The sequence below is a fragment of the Panthera tigris genome, chromosome C2 (assembly GCF_018350195.1).
Source record: "Panthera tigris isolate Pti1 chromosome C2, P.tigris_Pti1_mat1.1, whole genome shotgun sequence".
NCBI lineage: Eukaryota > Metazoa > Chordata > Mammalia > Carnivora > Felidae > Panthera > Panthera tigris.
In genome coordinates this window covers 123,379,291-123,400,572 of record NC_056668.1, presented here as the reverse complement: position 1 = coordinate 123,400,572, position 21,282 = coordinate 123,379,291, and the positions used below count along the sequence as shown (strand labels likewise).

General features: G+C 37.9%; 1 protein-coding gene across 8 annotated transcripts in view; it reads right to left on the bottom strand.

Annotated features, from left to right (window-relative positions):
* PIK3CB (phosphatidylinositol-4,5-bisphosphate 3-kinase catalytic subunit beta) overlaps positions 1 to 21,282 on the bottom strand; it is a 175,761-nt gene that overhangs the window by 110,867 nt on the left and 43,612 nt on the right. For all 8 annotated transcript variants that reach the window (XM_042998513.1, XM_042998518.1, XM_042998519.1 and 5 more), the window contains one exon: positions 20,344 to 20,449. The gene's annotated coding sequence lies outside the window, so the exon portion shown is untranslated. The remainder of the gene's footprint in view (positions 1 to 20,343; positions 20,450 to 21,282) is intronic.

Here is a 21,282-nt window from a genome sequence, read left to right as displayed (position 1 = left end):
GCCCCACAGCAAGGTCTCTGCTGTCAGCACAGAGCCCACTTGGGATCCTCTGTCCCCCTCTCTCTCTGCCCCTTCTCCGCTCATGCTCTCCCTCTCCCTCACTCTCTCTCTCACACAAAAATAAACATTTAAAAAATAATAAGAGTAATAACTGAATATAATAAACCACAGATTTATATTCTTACTACTTAACCTTAATATAGACAGAATACATTTATAAATAGTGTGCCTCTGTAAAACAAGTTTATTTTATAAGCCAGATTTATTTCAACGTCCATGAAAGCAGAACAAATATTTAAAATGACAACACAGGGGTGCCTGGGTGGCTCAGTCGGTTAAGTGTCCGACTTCGGCTCAGGTCATGATCTCATGGTCCGTGAGTTCGAGCCCCGCGTTGGGCTCTGTGCTGACAGCTCAGAGCCTGGAGCCTGTTTCAGATTCTGTGTCTCCCTCTCTCTCTGACCCTCCCCCATTCATGCTCTGTCTCTCTCTGTCTCAAAAATAAATAAATGTTAAAAAATAAAATAAAATAAAATGACAACACATACTTTACATACAGAAATGATTTCTGTGGATAACCCAGGCACAGACAAAACTTCAGTCTTAAGGAATTCTTCTCTTTTAAAACTTCCCAACAAACAATCTACAATGCACAAATAGTTCCCATCACACTACCTATCCTGAAGAGGAAAACATAGCTAAAACAGTACAAATTTAAATAAAATATTGTTACTAAAGTTTTCCCACCCTCAAAAAATAGATTACTGTCTTTATGTCTTAAAAGACAAACTCCAAAATACATTCAAACTCAATAAAGGAATCATCTCAGATAAAATTATCCAGTATATAAATGTTACTTTTCTTAACTCTGAACAGAGTTCAGAGTAACTGTTCATAGTTAAGAAAGAGTCATCAAGTATTTAACTTTGAATTTTATCATTCTCTTTAGTCTAGCATATAGCTCATCAATAATGAACTAGACCCACAGAGATTTTATTATTTAAACACTAAGAAGTCCTTTTCATAATCTGGTTTCATCTACATGCTTTGTTGTACAACTTGGCTGGTACAACCATGGTAACTTACCTAACTTCTCTGACTTTCAGTTTCCTAATTTATCAATAAGAATAAGCAATTTCCACCTTGCAGCATTAGTGTAAGAATTAAATAAAATGGTGCATACAGAAAAGCACCTTGCATAGCACATGACAAAAAGCACTCAATAACCAATGACTAATATTAATTTATAATAATACTTGTTTCTTTCCAATAAAAGGAACAGCCATGACTCCTTTTCACAGCATACAACCATCAGCCTTGACTGCCTGGTATGAAAGGAATTAGAGCTCCTCAAAAGGTGGTCTCTAGTGACCTACCAGGTGGTTTGCTCTTGTGCATTTCCCAAAATTACAATTTATACAGAAATCCCACAGAACAGTTCTGGGTTAGCTGAGCTGTACTAATTCCTCTTGGGTAACAGTTGACATGATGCTTCGAGTCTTAGCAAATGTATTTTTACTTCCTTGTTACAGCATTTATTTTTGTTAAATACTTCTTACTATCATGTTGTATCATTCTTTCTAAGATAAATGGTTCAAGGGGTGCCTGGGTGGTTCAGTCGGTTAAGCATCTGACTCTTGGTTTTGGCTCAGGTCATGATCTCAAGGTTGTGAAATCGGGCCCCACATTGTGCTCTGCACTGTTCTGCTCTAAGCATGGAGTCTACTTGGGATTCTCTCTCTGTCCCTCACCTGCATGTGTACAAAGCACAATCTCTAAATAAATGAATAAATAAATAGATAAATTCCAGTTAGTTAGCATTTAGTGTAATATTAGTTTCAGAATAAATAAAATCTTAAAAAAAAAATAGAGCACTTAAATTTCTAAGACACCTCATAATATAATCCTACTAAGAAAAAAAAGTTTCAAATACATGCAAATTTCAAATACTCCTCTGAAATAAGTTTAAATTAACTACAGTTTATCAGTTAATGGAATGCCCTAAGTAGACTTCACAGAATGCTAACGTATGTATTTGACACTTACGTTATGTTAGAAACTGTATTTTTTCAATTTTAATTGTACCACTGCCATTATTTTTTCCTTAAAAAAAATTCCATCCTCAGCACACTCTGGGTACTAACAGAATTCAGCATTCGAAAGATATTCTGGGGTTTTGTTGGGAAATATTACACATAGATCAATGGAATAGAATAGAAAACCCAGAAATAAACCCACAATTATATGGTCAATTAATCTCCAACAAAGAAGGCAAGAATACACAATGGGAAAGAGTCTCTTCAATAAATGGTGTTGCTAAAGCTGGACAGCTACATGCCAAAGAATGAAACTGGACCACTTTCTTATACCACACACAAAAATAAACTCAAAATAGATAAAGGACCTAAATGTGAGACCTGAAACCCTAAAAATTCTTGAAGAGAACACAGGCAGTAATTTCTCTGACATTGGCTATAGCCACATTTTTCTAGATATGTCTTGTGAGGGCAAGGGAAATAAAAGCAAAAATAAACTATTGGGGCTACATCAAAATATGCAAAGCAAAGAAAACAATCAACAAAACTAAAAAGCACCCTACAAAATGGGAAAAGATATTTACAAATGACATATCAGATAAAGGGTTAGTATCCAAAATATACAAAGAACTTACCCAGCTCAACATCCAAAAAACAAATAATCCAATTATAAAATGAACAAAAAATATGAACATTTCTCAAAGAAGACAAACAGATGGCCAACAGGCATATGAGAAGATGCTAGGCATCACTCATCATCAGGGAAATGCAAATCAAAACTACAATGAAATATCACCTCACATTTCTCAGAATGGCTAAAATCAACATAAGAAACAAGTGTTGGCAAAGATGTAGAGAAAAAGGAACCTTCTTGCACTGTTGATGGGAATGTAAACTGGTGCAGCCACTCTGGAACAGTATGGAGGTTCCTCAAAAAATTAAAAATAGAACTACCCTACGATCCAATAACTGCATTACTGGGTATTCACACCCAAATAATACGAAAACACTAAATCAAAGGAATACATGCACCCCAATGTTTATAGCAGCATAATTTACAATAGCCAAGATACAGCAGCAGCCCAAGTGTCCAGTGATAGATGAATGGATAAAAAAGATGTGGTATACATATGCAATGGAACGTTATTAGCAATAAAAAGAATGATATCTTGCCATTTGCAACAACATGGATACAGCTAGAGAGTATAATGCTAAGCAAAATAAGGCAGAGAAAGACAAAAAGCACATGATTTCCCTCATATGTGAATTTAAGAAACAAAACAAATGAGCACAGGAAATAAGAGAGAGAGAGAGAGAGAGAGAGAGAGGGAGAGAGAGAGAAACACCAAGAAACAGACACTCAATTATACAGAACTGATGGTTACCAAAGGGGAAGTGGGTGGGGCTATGGGTGAAATAGGCAATGGGAATTAATGAGTGCACTTGTCAAGATGTGCACTGGGTGGGGGCGCCTGGGTGGCTCAGTTGGTTAGGCGGCCGACTTCGGATCAGGTCATGATCTCGCGGTCCATGAGTTCGAGCCCCACATCGGGCTCTGTGCTGACAGCTCAGAGCCTGGAGCCTGCTTCATATTCTGTGTCTCCCTCTCTCTGACCCTTCCCCGTTCATGCTCTGTCTCTCCCTGTCTCAAAAATAAATAAACATTAAAAAAAAAAAAAAAATTAAAAAAAAAAAAAAAGATGTGCACTGGGTGATGTATGGAATTGTTCAATTACTATTTTGTACATGTGAAACTAATATAACACTGTATGTTAACTACACTGGAATTAAAACTAAATTAATTTTTTTAATGCAGTGAATCTCAAAATGCGTAGGGAACATCAAATTATAGGGTATTCTACAATTCAAAACATTTACCCTACTTTGTTTTTTACACCTCCCACTGATAATCACTGAACAAATGTTTGAAATAAGCTACATAAATTAGCTATGTTTATTTAAAAGGCATTAGAAAATTTTAAATAACATAAACATTCCAAACAACTTTTTAAAAGTCATAATTATCAGGTAAAAGTATAAACAAATTTAGATACAACAATGGTATTCCAATGGGGAGACGAAACATTGTTGGCATTATTTCTTCAGACCAAATGGGCTGATGAAAAATTTTTAATTCACCAGATTCCTAAATCTAAAGAATGTTGGTAATTTCCTATAAAGATTATTTTTCTTAAAGTTGTATCACCCCATTATTCAAAAATACACTGCTGGGGTGCCTGGGTGGCTCAGTTGGTTATGCGCCCGACTTCGGCTGAGGTCATGATCTCACAGTTTGTAGGTTCAAGCCCCACATCAGGCTCTGAGCTGACAGTGCAGAGCCTGCTTGGGATTCTCTGTCTCCCTCTCTCTCTGTCCCTCCCTGCTCACTCTCTATCCAGCTCTTTCTCAAAATAAATAGTTATTTAATTTAAAAAATTTGAAACATTTAAAACATTTAAAAAATGTTTTAAAATAGGGGCACCTGGGTGGCTCAGTCAGTTAAACATCCGACTTTGGCTCCAGTCATGATCTCATGGTTCATGGGTTCAAGCCCATCGTTGGGCTCTATGCTGACAGCTCAGGGCCTAGAGCCTGCATCAGATTCTGTGTCTCCCTCTCTCTCTGCCCCTCTCCCGCTCATGCTCTGTGTCTCTCTGTCTCTCGAAAATAAATGTTAAAAATTTTTTTTCAAAATTTAAAAAAAATTTAAAATTAAAAAAAAATATATACTGCTAACCTGTTTAAGATATTCCATTCAGAATAAATGGTCTTGGGGCACCTGGGTAGAATGAAACTAAACCACTTTCTTACACCATTCACAAAAATACACTCAAAATGGATAAAAGACCTGAATGTGAGACAGGAAACCATCAAAACCCTAGAGGAGAAAGCAGGAAAATACCTCTTTGACCTCAGCCACAGCAATTTCTTACCTCACACATCTCCAAAGGAAAAGGAATTAAAAGCAAAAATGAACTACTGGGACCTCATCAAGATAAAAAGCTTCTGCACTGCAAAGGAAACAATCAACAAAACGAAAAGGCAACCCAAGGAATGGGAAAAGATATTTGCAAATGACATATTGGATAAAGGATTAGTATTCAAAATCTATAAAGAACCCAACTTCACACACACAAAACAAATAATCCAGTGAAGAAATGGGCAGAAGACAAACATAGAGACTTTTCTAAAGACATCCAGATAGCCAACTGGCACATGTAAAGATGCTCAACGTCACTCCTCAGGGAAATACAAATCAAAACCACACTGAGATACCACCTCACACCAGTCAGAGTGGCTAAAATGAACAAATCAGGAGACTATAGATGCTGGAAAGGATGTGGAAAAACGGGAACCCTCTTGCACTGTTGGGAAGGCAAACTGATGCAGCTGCTCTGGAAAACAGTGTGGAGGTTCCTCAGAAAATTAAAAATAGATCTACTCTATGACCTAGCAATAGCACTGCTAGGAATTTACCCAAGGGATACAGGAGTGCTGATGCATAGGGGCACTTGTACCCCAATGTTTACAGCAGCACTTTCAACAATAGCCAAATTATGGAAAGAGCCTAAATGTCCATCCACTGACGAATGAATAAAGATGTGGTTTATATACACAATGGAATACTACTCGGCAATGAGAAAGAATGAAATCTGGCCATTTGAAGCAATGTGGATGGAACTGGAGGGTATTAGGCTAAGTGAAATAATTCAGGCAGAGAAAGACAGATACATATGTTTTCACCCATATTTGGATCCTGAGAAACTTAACAGAAGACCATGGGGGAGAGGAAGGGGGAAAAAAAATTACAGAGAGGGAGGGAGGCAAACCATAAGAGACTCTTAAACACTGAGAACAAACTGAGGGTTGATGGGGGTTGGGGGAGAAGGGAAAGTGAGTGATGGGCACTGAGGAGGGCACCTGTTGGGATGAGCACTGGGTGTTGCATGGAAACCAATTTGACAATAATTATATTTAATATATAAAAAAATAAAAATAAAAAATAAAGTTTTTTTTCAAAATTTAAAAAAATTTAAAAATTAAAAAAATATATACTGCTAACCTGTTTAAGATGCTCCATTTAAAATAAATGGTCTTGGGGTGCCTGGGTGACTCAGTCGGGTAAGCAACTGACTTTGGCTCAGGTCATGATCTAATGGTTTGTGAGTTTGAGCCCCGCATCAGGCTCTGTGCTGACAGCTCAGAGCCTGCATCAGATTCTGTGTCTCCCTCTCTCTCTGCCCCTCCCCCACTCATGCGCGCGCACCCTCTCTCTCTCAAAAACAGACATTAAAAAAATTTTTTTAATAAAATACAGAAAAAATTTTTAAATAAAAAATTAAAATAAAACAAAACAAAATAAAATAAAATAAAACAAAACAAAATAATGTCTTGGGGCACCTGGGTGGCTTGGTCGGTTGAGCATCCAATTTCAGCTCAGGTCATGATCTCGCAGTCTGTGAGTTTGATTCTGGAGCCTGCTACCGATTCTGTGCCTCCCTCTCTCTCTGCCCCTCCCCTGCTCACACTCTGTCTCTCTCACTCTCAAAAATGAATAAATGTTAATAAAAAATTTTTTTAATAAATGGTCTTGATTCAAACATTGATTTTTAAATATATTTTTGATGTTTATTTATATTTGAGAGAGAGAGAGAGAGAGGGTGCAGGAGAGAAGGGGTTAGGGACAGAAAGAGATAGAGACACAGAATCTAAAGCAGGCTCCAGGCGCTAAGCTGTGAGCACAGATCCTGATGCAGGGCTCAAACTGACGAACAGTGAGATTATGACCTGTGCCAAAGTCAGACGCTTAACTGACTGAGCCACCTAGGCGCCCTTCAAATATTAATTTTTTATTAAGTAATGCTAATTAAATTCTTCATTGTTCTATTTTTTAGTCTGCCCTCCCTTCTTCTAACCTAAATATTCGATCATGCTTATCAACAAGATAATAAATAATTCAAATTAGATACATATTTCCAAGTAGTTTTATTTCATCCCCACAATGTTCTCCCCTCACCCTATCCCTTCTGTTCCACTTCTAAATGGATGGTACTTTTGGGCATGGGAACTAATTGTTAAGCCTATTTAAATCACTGTTGACCATAATCATGTTTTAAGTTAAAAACATTTTTTTTTAATGTTTACTTATTTTTTTAAGAGAGAGAGAGACAGAAGGTGAGCAGGGGAGGGGCAAAGAGAGAGGGAGACACAGAATCCGAAGCAGGCTCCAGGCTATGAGCTGTCAGCACAGAGCCTGACATGGGGCTCAAACCCACAGACTGCAAGATCATGACCTAAGCCGAAGTCGGACACTTAACCAACTGAGCCACCCAGACGCCCCAGGTAAAAGGATTATTTTACTAAATAGATAAAATTAGTAAGACAAAAACTTACTACCAATATCTAGTTCAAAACATGGTGACTTTATTCTTTAGCCTTTGAAGACACAGCTGAGGGAATTCTCCTACATGATGGGCAAGTATTCCTTATTTTTAAACATTTTTATTGTTTAAAGTAATAAAAAAGTACACCAAAAGTATGCAATGAGTTACTATAAAGCAAACACCTACTGTAAAGCAAACCACAGTCCAAACCCAGAAATAGAACACTGCAAGCACTCAGAGCCTCCTTGGGTGTCCCTCTAAGATAGCAAACCCCTTCTTCTCCCTAACCTCTCACCACAACTCTGACTTCTGAAACAAGTTCTTTTCTGTTTTTTAATCACTGTGGCTAATAGTAGAGGAGTGAAGCAAATAATTCGCGTTTATTGGATATACTCTGACACCTACTATACAGATACATATATTTTAGGCAAAAGTTTCATCATCCAGACAATTGTTTCTGTTTCTCATTACAGTGGCAATGGGTCCAACAGACTTACTGGGTGTTTCTGTCCTTTGGGGTTTTGGGGGGTGGGGGGTATGTCACGCATCTTCATCCCAGAAACATTATCCAATCAATTCTGGTACCTATTTATAACAAGTGACATCATGACAATAAGAAATGACTATCTAGTAAAGGATACCCACATGTAAGTGCTGTGAGGGTGAGTCATGAGCCAAATTGTACAAGTGTGTGGTGATGCTGGTGAGTAACTAACCAACAGCCCTCACATCTAGGAACTGAATCAGTGCCAGAAAGCCATCTGGATGGCAAACAGTAACATGAGAAGAATTTTAAATAGCTTTACAGCTGTAGAAAAAAGAACTATTCCAGGCTCTGAACCTTTTAGCTCTGTCTGCTGTCATTTTGAAAATAAGTTGTAATACATAAAAATTAAAGCAGCATCCTAAAAAGCTGACATTTCTCCCAAACCACTTCAGGATTACTACTTTAGACACTAGTTTAACTTTGGTGTATGCAAGTATTTCTTTGTCTATTTAAATGCTTTTCTTCGGAGACCAATTATCCTCCTAAGCCATCCAGCCATGAATGACAAAATGCTTCTGTGTGTAGCTTTCATTTCTCCTTCACTACTGACAGTAAACAGAGAATTCGAAAAAATAAAAAAAGCTAGAAAAATGAAAGAGATATTTCCCTTGGTACCAACACTCTCTTTCACTGTCTATTCTATCTGGAGGACACGGTAAGTCCGGAGAGGCAGGCTGAGTGTCATTTCAGTGCTAGGCTTGACCAAGAGAAAAAGAAAAAAAAAAAAGGAATTCAAGTTAATAAATATTTATTAGCTACTTATAGTTTTCAAGATACTGTAACACACATGTGACTGGGGGAAGAAGGGCTTACAAAAATAAAACATGAAGCAGTCTGCAACCCAGCCTGTACCAGAGCACCTAGGTCAGCTGAGAGACATGAATGGGAGATTTGTCTATTTTGTTTCATTCAGATTATGCACCTTCTTAGATTGCTGGAATAAAACAGAGAGAGATAGTAAAGGCTCATATTACTGACTGTAATATTTTCCACCTCAACCCTTATAGAACCTCAATCACAAGAGATGATGATGGACTATTGGAAAAGGGAAGTATAAAATACCTGCCTGAACTTCACAAAGGAAGCTGGAAGGTAGTGTCTGGGGATCAGACCTCACCTGAAAAGCTGAGGCAGTACCACAGTATCACTGTCATGAAACCCCACCACCACTGCCACACACTACTCTGCCTATGACATGTGCACCACAGAACAAGTGCTGGGAGTTACAAGGTTTGGAGTATAGGAATTCATCATAGGTCACTAGGTCTAGGTTCTCAAAAAATCTGAAATCTTCATCTATTTATGCTTCAAACTCTGCTTTTGGCTATTGTTCTGTATTTAATTTATAACAAGGCTCTACAGTTAATCTAATAAATCACATTTTATTTCAAAAACCTCAAATACAGCATTATTTTTTTTCTTTGAATCACTTTATTTCATAACCAGACCTTACAGATGCTCATTTTTTTTTTTTTAGTTTTTACCAACCTAGACTTTCACTTTTTATAATTTTATTTTTTAAAATTTACATCCAAATTAGTTAGCATATAGTGAAACAATGATTTCAGGAGTAGATTCAAATACAGCATTATTTGTAAGACAATTACTTTTCTACTTGCCACAAGAACTTTAAAGATCTACTCTCTTAGCAACTGTCAAATACATAATGCAGTATTATTAACTATAGTCACCATACTCTACATTACACCCCCATGACTTATTTATAACTGGAAATTTGTACCTTTTGATCCCCTTTACTCATTTTGCCCACACCCCACCCCTGCCTCTGGCAATCACCAGTTTGTTCTCTGTATTAATTAGTTGTTTTGGGTTTTATTTCTTTTTTAAAATTCCACACCTAAGTGCCATCATATACTTGTCTTTCTCTGAATTATTTCTTAGAATAACGCCCTCAAGATCCACCCGTGTTGTCACAAAAGATTTCCTTCTTTTTATACCTAAATAGTATTCGTGTGTGTGTGTGTGTGTGTGTGTGTGTGCGCGCGCCACAACTTCTTTATCCATTCATTCATCAATGGACACTTAGGTTGCTTCCTCACCTTGATTACTGTACATAATGCTGCAATGAACATAGAGACATCTTTTCAGTTAGTGTTTTCATTTCTTTCAGATAAATACCCAGAAGTGGGACTGTTGGATCATACGGTAGTTTTGTGAGGAATCTCCATACTACTTTCCATTTTGGCTCCACCAATTTACATTTCCACCAGCAGTGCACAAGGGATCCCTTTTCTATACATTCTCACCAATACTTATATTGCCTCTCTTTTTGATATTAGCCATTCTAAATAGGGCAAGGTAATGATCTTGTTGAGGTTTTTTATGGTAATTTCCCTGATGACTAGTGATGTTGAACACCTTTTCATGTACCTGTTGGACATTTGCAAGTCTTCTTTGGAAAAATGTCTATTCAGATATCTAATTTGGGTGAGGGCAGGGCACATCTAACTTGTATGGGTTCCTTATACCTTTTGGATACTAACCCTTCATCAGGTATATGATTTGCAAGTATTTTCTCCCATTCAATAGGTTGCCTTTTCATTTTATTGATGGTTTCCTTTGCTGTGCAGAAGTTTTTCAGTTTGATGTAGTCCCATTTATTTTTGCTTCTATCGCCTTTGCTTTTGGTATCAAATCCAAAATATCACTGCCAGAATCAAAACAGGAAAAGTAACTGCGTATGTTTTCATCTAGGAATTTATGGGTTCAGATCTTAAGTTCACATCTTTAATCTGTATTAATTTTTGTGTGTGGTGCAAGATGGATTCAATGCCATTCCTTTGTATGTGGTTGTCCAGCTTTTCCAGCACCTTTTATTGAAGGGATCGTCCTTACCTCCACTGCATTTTCTTGGCTCCTTTGTCATAAATTAATTAAACATGTATGCATGGCTTTATTCCTGAGCTCTCTATTCTGTTCCATTGATCTACATGTCTGTTTTATAACAGTATCACACTGTTTTGATTACTATAACTTTGTAATATATTTTGAAATGAGGAAGTGGGATGTCTCTAGCCTTGTTCTTTCTCATGATTACTTTGCCTACTCAGGATCTTCTGTGGTTCCATATTTAGGATTGTTTATTCTATTTCTGTAAAAAACAAAAACAAAAGTTTTTGTTTTTCTGTAAAAACAACAAAAACAAAACAAAACTAGAATTATAATAGGGATTGCACTGAATCTATAGATTGCTTTGAGTTGTATGGACATTTTTACAACATTATTTTTTCCAATCCAGGAACACAAGCTATTATTCTGTTCAGTATGTCTTCTTTATTTCATCAATGTCCTGTAGTTTTATGTGTGCAGGTCTTTCATCTCCTTTGTCATATTTATTCCTAGATATCTTATTCTTTTCGTTGCAATTGTAAATGGGACCGTTTTAATTTCTCTAATAGTCTGTCAGTAGAATATAGAATTTTGCAGATTTTTGTAGACTGATTTTTGTATTTGCCAACTTTACTGAATTTATTACTTCTAACAGCTTTTTGATGAAGTCTTTAGGGTTTTCTACATCTTATCTTCATTTCTTCATCTGCTAAGAGTGACAATTTTAATTCCTTTCCGATTTGCAGGCCTTTTATTTCTTGTCCTTGCCTAACTGCTCTGGCTAGGTCTTCCAATAATATGTTCAATAAAAGGGGTGAGAGCAGGCATCCTTTTCTTGTTCCTTGATCTTACAGGAAAATTCTTCACATTTTCACTACTGAGTATGATGTTAGCTGTGGCTTGTCATACATGGCCTTTATTATTAGTTGACTTATGTTTTTCTCTGTACTCTGTTGAGAATTTTTATCATAAATGGATGTCAAATTTTGTCAAATGCTTTTTCTGTATCTATTGAGATGATAACATGGTTTCTAAACCTTTATTTTGTTAATGTGACATATATCACTGATTTATGGATCTTGAACCATCTTTGCCTCCCCAGAATAAATTCTAATTGATCACAGTGTATGATTCTTTTAATGTATTGCTGAATTCAGTTTACTAATATTTTGTTGAGGATTTTTGCACCTATTATTCATCAGGAATATTGGTCTGTAATTTTCTTTTCTTGTGGGTCCTTGTCTGGTTTTGCTATCAGTGTAATGCTGGCCTCATAAAATGAGTTTAGAAGAATTTGCTCCTCCTCTGTTTTTTGAAAGAAGTTTGAGAAGGTTGGTATTAATTCTTCTTTAAATGTTTGGTAGAATTCACCACTGAAGCCATCTGGTCCTGGACTGTTGTTTGTTGCAAAATTTTCAGTTACTGATTCAATTTCCTTATCAGTAATCTGTCCAGATTTTCTACTTCATGATTCAGATTTGATCAAATATATGTTTCTAAGAACTGATCCATTTCTTCTGGGTTGTCCAATTTGTTGGTGTTAAAACAGCATTATTTTTGTCTCTCATCTTCTTAATACACCATTTAAAATACTGCTTTGTTGTGGAATGTGATTTTCAATTTTATTCATTCATACCACCCACATCATTTACTGTCACAAATGACTTACTAAGAGAAGAAATAAACTAGAAAATGTCATTATTATCAATTTCATACCACTAACACAAAAGCTAAACAAAAATGTTTCCTCACTGAATGCAGCTCTTAAAACCAAACTATACTTTTCCTCTTGATCATTTTTTCAAGTAAAAGCTACTATTAGAGGTTCATTTATTTCCCAGTTTCCAAAATGACACCATCTGGAAACTGAGGAGATACTCTCAAGGAATTTAAAATATATTGGCTAAAACACTGAAATTAAAGAAAGCTTTAAGAATCCAAAGCAGGGGGCACCTGGGTGGCTCAGTGGGTTAAGCGTCCAGGTCATGATCTCACACAGTTCGTGAGTTCAAGCCCCACGGCAGGCTCTGTGCTGACAGCCTGGAGCCTGGAGCCTGCTTCAGATTCTGTGTCTCCCTCTCTCTCTGCCCCTTCCCCAGGTCATGCTCGCACTCTGTCTCTGTCAAAAATAAACTTAAATTTTTTTTTTTTTTTTTTTTTTTTTTTTTTTTTTTTTTTTTAAAGAATCCGAAGCAGGCTCCAGGCTCCAAGCTCTCAACACAGGGCTCGAACTCATGGACTGTAAGATCATGACCCGAGCTGAAGTGGGACACTTAATCGACTGAGCCACCCAGGTGCCCCTGCACAATGCATTTTTAATTCCCTGATAGAAATGAACATATTGACAGCCTTATTTCTCCTCCTGACTAGTCATCTGAATAGAATTACTATATTTTTAATAAGTTTAGACACACAAAGTATGTGAATTTGAGGCATATATACAAAAGAGTGCAAAGGAAAGGGGATTTTTTAACACATGCTAGAAGGAAGAGAGGAAGTTAGCTAAGCAAAGTTGAGAAAGAACATATGCAAAGACCTAAGAAGCCTTAATCATCTGAGGAGTTCAAAGACAGCTATGAGGGACACAGAGAAGCAGAAAACAGAAGCAGGATGATACTAGAGAGGTAGGCCATGTTAAGGTGTTCTTGATATATAAATAAATAAATAATAAAAATAAAATAACAGGGGTGCCTAGGCGGCTCAATCAGTTAAGTGTCCAACTTCAGCTCAGGTCATGATCTTGCAGTTTGTGGGTTCGGGCCCCATGCCGGGGTCTGTGCTGACAGCTCAGGGCCTGGAGCCTGTTTCAGATTCTGTGTCTTCCTCTCTCTCTCTCTCCCTTCCCCACTCACACTGTGTGTGTGTCTCTCTCTCTCAAAAATAAAAATAAACATTGATAAAAAAAAAAAAAACAGAAAAAGATTCAATGAAGAATGTTGAACAAGTGAATAAAATAGGTGGGTGAGGGGCACCTGGGTAGCTCAGTCAGTTAAGCATCCAACTCTTGATTTTGGCTCAGGTCATGATCTCACAGTTCATGAGTTCAAGCCCCGCCTCAGGCTCAGGCTGGCAGTGCAAAGCCTGCTTAGGATTCTCTCTCTCCCCCTCTTTCTCTGACCCTCCCATTCTTGAGCTCTCTCTCGCTCTTTCTCAAAATAAACTGTAAAAAAATAGGTGGGTGGGATGTGGATAAAATAGGTGAAGGGCATTAACAGTATATTTACTATAATGATCACTAGGTATTGTACAGAACTGTTCAATCACTATATTGTACACTTGAAACTAGTATAACATTACATGAAAATTATACTGGAATTAAAATTTTAAAATGATCAAATAAACAATTTTTATAAAATTTAGTGTGAAAATAAATATACAAAAATTATATAAATCAAAAATCATAGAAAAATGGGCAAAATAATTAAATACAAATTTCACAGCAGCCAGAAAAATCCATAAACACATGGTGGAAAAATATTCAGCCTCATTAGTCACCAAGGCAACATAAATTAAAATCACAAGGGGGGCGCCTGGGTGGCTCAGTTAGTTAGCCCTCTGACTCCGGATTTTGGCTCAGGTCATGATCTCACAGTTTGTGAGATCAAGCCCCATGTGGGGCTCTTGCTGAGAGCACAGAGCCTGCTTGGGATTCTTTCTCCTCTCTCTCTGCCACTTCCTCTGCTTGTGCATGTGTGATCTCTCTCTCTCTCTCAAAAATAAATAAACTTAAAAAAAAGTCATTTCAATTTAAAAAAAACAAAACCACAAGGAGATACCATTTCACAGATCACTGCTGGTGGGAGAATAAATTGAATCAACCTCTTCCAAAGAGTCTGGCACCAAAAATTCCATTACTAGGTATACAGCCTTGAAAAAACTCTCAATCTATGATGTCACATGTACCTGAATGTTAAATGTCGAATTTTTCATACTATCTGAAAACTAGACACAACCTAAATGTATATTAATAGAATGGATCAGTAAGTTCTACTGAATATTTCAACAAAATGGAAAATTAAGAAAATATAGCTATACACATAACTATGAATGGACCCTGTAAACAATGTTAGGAAAAAAAAGAATATGCACAATATGATTTCATTTACTCAAGTATAAATACAAAGTATTGGTCAAAGATATAAATGTAGATGGTACAGCCACAGAAAAACAAGGAAGCAACAAAAAATTCAGCTAAGAGTAGTTTAGGGAGAGGAAGAAAAAAAAACAATAGAGTAACGCACATAGAACTGGCCTGCCTATCATGCAGAAGTTTTATTTTTCTATTGTTCTTTAAATTCTAAACTTAAGGTTTTATGTGCTCTTCTGTATATATGCTAAATTTCACTTTTTTTTAATGGATTAAGAGCAATAACATATGTAAACCTCCTAGGCAGCACCAGGCATGAAGAGTCCATTTGATGGGAACCCATTTCCCATTCTGCTCTGTGACCTTCATGTCAAGTTCCACATTTTTCCTCTCACCTGCAGTTGCCTGTCCACCAGCACTGCTCCAACCAAAGAATCCTGACCATCCTCATGTCCTTACTGCTTCCCCTTATAACCTTTGTCTAGATTCTGGGAGGGAACTGAAATTAGCAGCTAGAGCAAGGAGTTTTGATCCTGCTAAAGTTTATTCCTATTACCCTTGTTAATATCTAGATAGTGAGTTCCTGTACAAAAGGGACAGGATCTTTTATCTTTCAGGTTCTGTACAGTGCCTGATACAAGACATCAGTAACTATCTGCTCAATGATGAATAAATAAATACAAACATTATAAAGCTCAGCTACTAGCTGAAAATAAAATTAAAGTTTAAAATCAGGCTGGTGCTTATTCACGTCCCCTAGGCCCTTTCACAGCATTCTGTTTTGTTTTAATGTTTATTTATTTTTGAGAGAGACAGAGAGACAGAGACAGAGCCTGAGCAGGGGAGACGCAGAGAGAGAGGGAGACACAGAATCCAGAGCAGGTTCCAGACTGAGCTATCAGCACAGAGCCTGATGCTGGACTTGAACCCACAAACCATGAGGTCATGACCTGAACTGAAGTCGGAAGCTTAACCGACTGAGCCACCCAGGAGCCCCTTCTTTTGTTTTAAATTGAAATAAGTTGACACTGGAGCGCCTGGGTGGCTCAGTCGGTTAAGCGTCTGACTTCGGCTAAGGTCATGATCTTGTGGTTTGTGAGTTCAAGCCCCGCATCAGGCTCTATGCTGACACCTCGGAGCCTAAAGCCTGCTTCAGATTCTGTGTCTCCCTCTCTCTCTGCCCCTTCCCGCTCATGCTTTCTCTCTCTCGTTCTCTCAAAAATAAATAAACACTAAAAAAAAAAAAAATTGAAATAAAAAAGAAACATAGTTGACATACAATGTTATATTAGTTTCAGATATTCAACATAGTAATTCAACAATTTTATAGCCCCATTACAGTTTTTTCTTTTTTAGTGTTTATTTTTGAGAGGGAATGAATGAGAGGCAGAGAGAGAGACAGCATCTGAAGCGGGCTCTGTGCTGACAGCAGAGCACCTGATGCAGGGCTCAAACCCATGAATCATGAGATCATGACCTGAGCCAAAGTTGCACACTTAACCAACTGAACCACCCAGGTGCCCTAGCCGCTTCACAGTTTTAAAGAAGACTCTCCTGACTACTCAAGAACAGCAGAAAGGTACCTCCAAAGTAGCTTTAAAAATATCTGCCCACTGGGGCGCTACAGTGGCTCAGTCAGTTAAGCAAATGACTTCGGCTCAGATCATGATCTCACAGTTCCTGAGTTCAAGCCCCACATTGGGCTCTATGCTACTGGTTCAGAGCCTGGAGCCTGCTTTGGATTCTGTGTCTGTCTCTCTCTGCCCCTCCCCTGCTTGTACTCTCTCTCCCAAAATAAACATTTAAAAAAATTTTTTTTTAAGTTTAAAAATAAATATATGCCCACTAAAATAGTGAATTTGTCATCATGGGCTGTATATAATGATTTCAAATCATTAATAGTTCTTAAAACTTTGAATAAAAAATTAACACCCTTTTTTTTAATGTTTTTATGTTTATTTATTTTTGAGAGAGAGAGCACGCAAGCACGTGAGCAGGGAGAGACAGAGAAAGAGAGGGAGGCACAGAATCGGAAGCAGGTTCTGGGCTCTGAGCTGTCAGCACAGAGCCCGACGTGGGGCTCAAACTTACAAATCATGAGATCATGACCTGAGCCAAGTTGGATGCTTAACCAACTGAGCCACCACCTATGTACCCCAAAGTAACATTCTTTTTAAAAGTAACATAAATTTATTTTCTATTTCAACTTTAACTTACAAATTTTTACAAAATTATACTTAAAATGTATCCTACGTATTATGCATAAGACTTGTTAATCTTCCACATAAATGAAACAATGTTATTTAATAACATATGTGACTATTTAGCATGCTCTTATATTGGAAAACTGTATTGAGATCAACAAGGCAGCCATTTATTCTGCCCTTATATACTACTTCCTCTGTCATGTGGCAGTCAAAAGGCTAAGTGAGATGCTTGCAGCAAAGAAAACAGTTTTGAAAGGTCATGCTACACAGATAGCCAGAATTTCCTTCACAATATCCTTACTGTCTATGGTAGACTATATGACAATCTGACCACAGTTATTCTCTGAGTAAAAGCAAAACCCATGTTATCAAAGGACCAGAAACAGTAGGCACTCAACAATATGATCTTTATGAACATTTTTTCTAACTGCGTAAACACTCAATACACATTGAAGAAAAAGAACCCTGAGGCAAAGACAAGAACTGGAGAAGGGGACCTAGTAAAGACCAGAACACAAGTTTAAAACACTCAGTTTATTCAGTGTTCATGTAACATGGTAAGAAGCTTCTAAAGTAAGCTTTTTGAAATTAAAACATGTCATTTACCAACAAAAGGCATAATTATAATAGTGAAGACAATGAATATGATCTATTTCAAAATTTTCAAATCTTAGCAACATGGATGGAACTGGAGTGTGTTATGCTAAGTGAAATAAGTCATACAGAGAAAGATACCATATGTTTTCACTCTTATGTGGATCCTGAGAAACTAAACAGAAGACCATGGGGGAGGGGAAGGAAAAAAAAAAAGTTAGAGAGGGAGAGAGCCAAACCATAAGAGACTCTTAAAGACTGAGAATAAACTGAGAGTTGATGGGAGGGCAAGGTGGGAGGGAGGGGAAAGTGGGTGATGGGCACTGAGGAGGGCACCTGTTGGGATGAGCACTGGGTGTTGTATGGAAACCAATTTGACAATAAATTAAATATTAAAAAAAATTTCAAATCTTAATGACAATTACAATCAAGGTGCAAAGTTTCAAAAACCTCTGCAGGAGCTATAATCCCATCGATATTCTTTGCCCTTAATAATTCTTATTGGTCTATTTATGCATCTGAACACAGAATATCTTTTCTGAACTGTTACACAGACAATGTGTTAGTCAACAGCAAGATGAAAACTTCTCTACATCCTTACAAAATTTCCAATCTCAAAGGTTAACAAGTATACTCTTTGGGGGGTAAAAATCATTCTAGGGGCGCCTGGGTGGATGAGTGAGTTAAGCGTCTGACTTTGGCTCAGGTCATGGCCTCACAGTTCGTGAGTTGGAGCCCTGCATCAGGTTCTCTGCTCTCAGCACAAAGCCTGCTTCAAATCCTCTGTCCCCCTCTCTCTGTGTCCCTATCTCTGTTTGTGCTGTCTCTCCCTCTCTCTCTCTCAAAAAAAAAAAATAAATAAACATTAAATAAAAAAATCATTCTAGCTCATTTAATCATCTTGTCCTATCCTGGGAAATCATAGTTATTCCTGCCTACTAATCAAAACACATAGCTTTCTCCTGAGCCAAGCAAAAGTACTTAGTACATTTGTTATCGTAAGCAAGTTATACAGACACAGTAACCATAAATTTCTGGCAACACATTCTTTTTTGTTGTTTGTTTATTTTTGAGAGAGACAGAGAGAGAGAGAGAGAGAGAGAGAGAGAGAAGGAGGGGCAGAGAGACAGGGAGACACAGAATCTGAAACAGGCTCCAGGCTCTGAGCTTTCAGCACAGAGCCCGACGCGGGGCTTGAATTCACAAACCGCGAGATCAGGACCTGAGCTGAAGTCGGTCGCTTAACTGACTGAGCCACCCAGGTGCCCCTAACACATTCTTTTTAAGCCTCCAAAATTTTAATTCCTGTGAGGCTCTCTCATTAAAATTTAACTAGAATACAAATCTCTTGGGGCACCTGTCTAGCTCAGTCTGTTAAGCATCTAACTCTTGATTTCAGTTCAGGACATGACTGCGCTGACAGTGCGGAGCCTGGTTGGGATTTTCTCTCCCTCTCTCAAAATAAATAAATAAACATTAAACCTTCTCTTTCTTTTAATGTTTATTCATTTTGAGAGAGGGAGAGAGAGCACGGACACATTCCACGTGCACGTGCTCATGCAAGGGGGAGAGGTTAAGAGAAAGGGAGAGAGAATCCCCAGCAGGCTCCAAAATGCCAGAGCAGAGCCCAATGCAGAGTTCGAACCCACGAACCGTGAGACCATGACCTGAGCCAAAACCAAGAGCCGAATGATTAACTGACTGAGCCACCCAGGCGCCCCTTTGTTTTAAATGTTTATTTTATTTTTGAGAGACAGAGAGAGCAGGGGAGGGGCAGAAAGAGAGGGAGACAGATGATCCAAAGCAGGCTCCACACTGACAGCAGAGAGCCCAACGTGGGGCTTGAACTCATGAACTGCGAGATCATGACCTGAGCCAAAGTTGGATGCTTAACTGACTGAGCCACACAGGCTCCCAGAGCATCCAACTTGATTTCAGCTCAGGTCATGATCCCAGGGTCGTGGGACTAAGCCCTGCTTCAGCCTCCATGTTGAGTGTAGAGCCTGCTTAAGATTCTTCCTCTCTCTCCTTCTGCCCCCTCCCCCACTTGCATGTTCTCTTTCTCTCTCAAATAAATAAGTCATGGAGATAAAAAATACAGGTATTAATTGATCTACAAGAGGCTTACATCAGAATATATGGTCACACTAACTATAATTCCAGTACTTAGGAAAATGACCACCACATCCTAAATACACACTACATGTTGACTTAATGAGTTAGAGCTGAAATATTCACTTTATCGCCTCCTCTTCACTCTTTATTCTACTGCAAGCTTATTTTCAGCCACAAACACTGTCCTGAAATGGTCCCTACTGTCCAGCAGTGTTACCTAAATGCCAACTCCAAAAAAACTTCAGTTTTCAATGAGCCTCTCTAGAAAAGCTTTCAACAACACTGATCCCACCTGTCTCCTTCATGAAGCTCCATTAACTATGGGGTAAACATAATCCTAAATATCAGACTATTTTAAAAGAAAGACTAGGGGGAAAAAAAACCACAAAGTCTAGGATTTCTACCCACCCCCCAATATAGAGATTAACTAAAAGATTTAGAATCTAAACAATATTTATATTTTCCTTCTATATTTAACTTTTGGAAAACTAATGTAAGTAAAGATACAAATTTAGACACTTACCTCAAATTGACAGCCCCCATTTCAGTCTTTTAGGATAACAGATGATGGCATTACTTATTTTTTTAAAGTGAAGTTTTCATGGAAGACTTTCAAATTAGACGATACGCTACAAAAAAGGGGGGAAGAAAAAAGGTATTAACACCTAAATTAGCTAAATTAAAAATAAAATAAATCTGGGGGCACCTGGGTGGCTCAGTCAGTTAAGTGTCTGACTCCTGACTTAGGCTCAGGTCTTAACTCCACGGTTTGTGAGATGTAACCCCAAACTGCGCTGTTAGTGCAGAGCCTGCCTGGGATTCTCTCTGTCTCTCTGCCCTTTCCCTGCACATGCTGTCTCTCTCAAAAACAAACATTAAAAAAATAATTAATAAATAAACATTAAAAAAAAAAACAAAAAGAAATCCGCCCACTTAAAAAAAAATAAAAGTGAAGATGGGGCACCTGGGTGGCTCAGTTGGTTAAGCGTCCAACTTCAGCTCAGGTTACGATCTCATGGCTTATGGGTTCGGGCCCCAAGTCGGGCTTTCTGCTGTCAGCACATAGCCTGCTTCAGATCCTGTCACCCTCTCTCTCTGCCCCTGCCCTGCTCGCACTTTCTCTCTCTCAAAAATAAAGAAACATTAAAAAAAATTAATTGATTTTTTTAAATGAAAAAATAAAATGAATTGATAAAATAGGGGAGCCAGGGTGGCTCAGCTCTGGTTATGATCTCCAGGTTCATGGGCTCGAGCCCTGAGATGGGCTTTGTGCTGACAGTGTAAAGACTGCTTGGGATTCTCTCTCCCCGCCTCTCTCTCTCTTTCTCTCTCTCTTTCTCTCTCTCTCTCTCTCTCTGTTCCTCCCCCACTTACGCATGCCTGCACGCATGCTCTCTCTCTCAAAATAAAATGGCTAAACTTAGAAAAACAATAAAATAAATCTTATATGACATTTGATTGC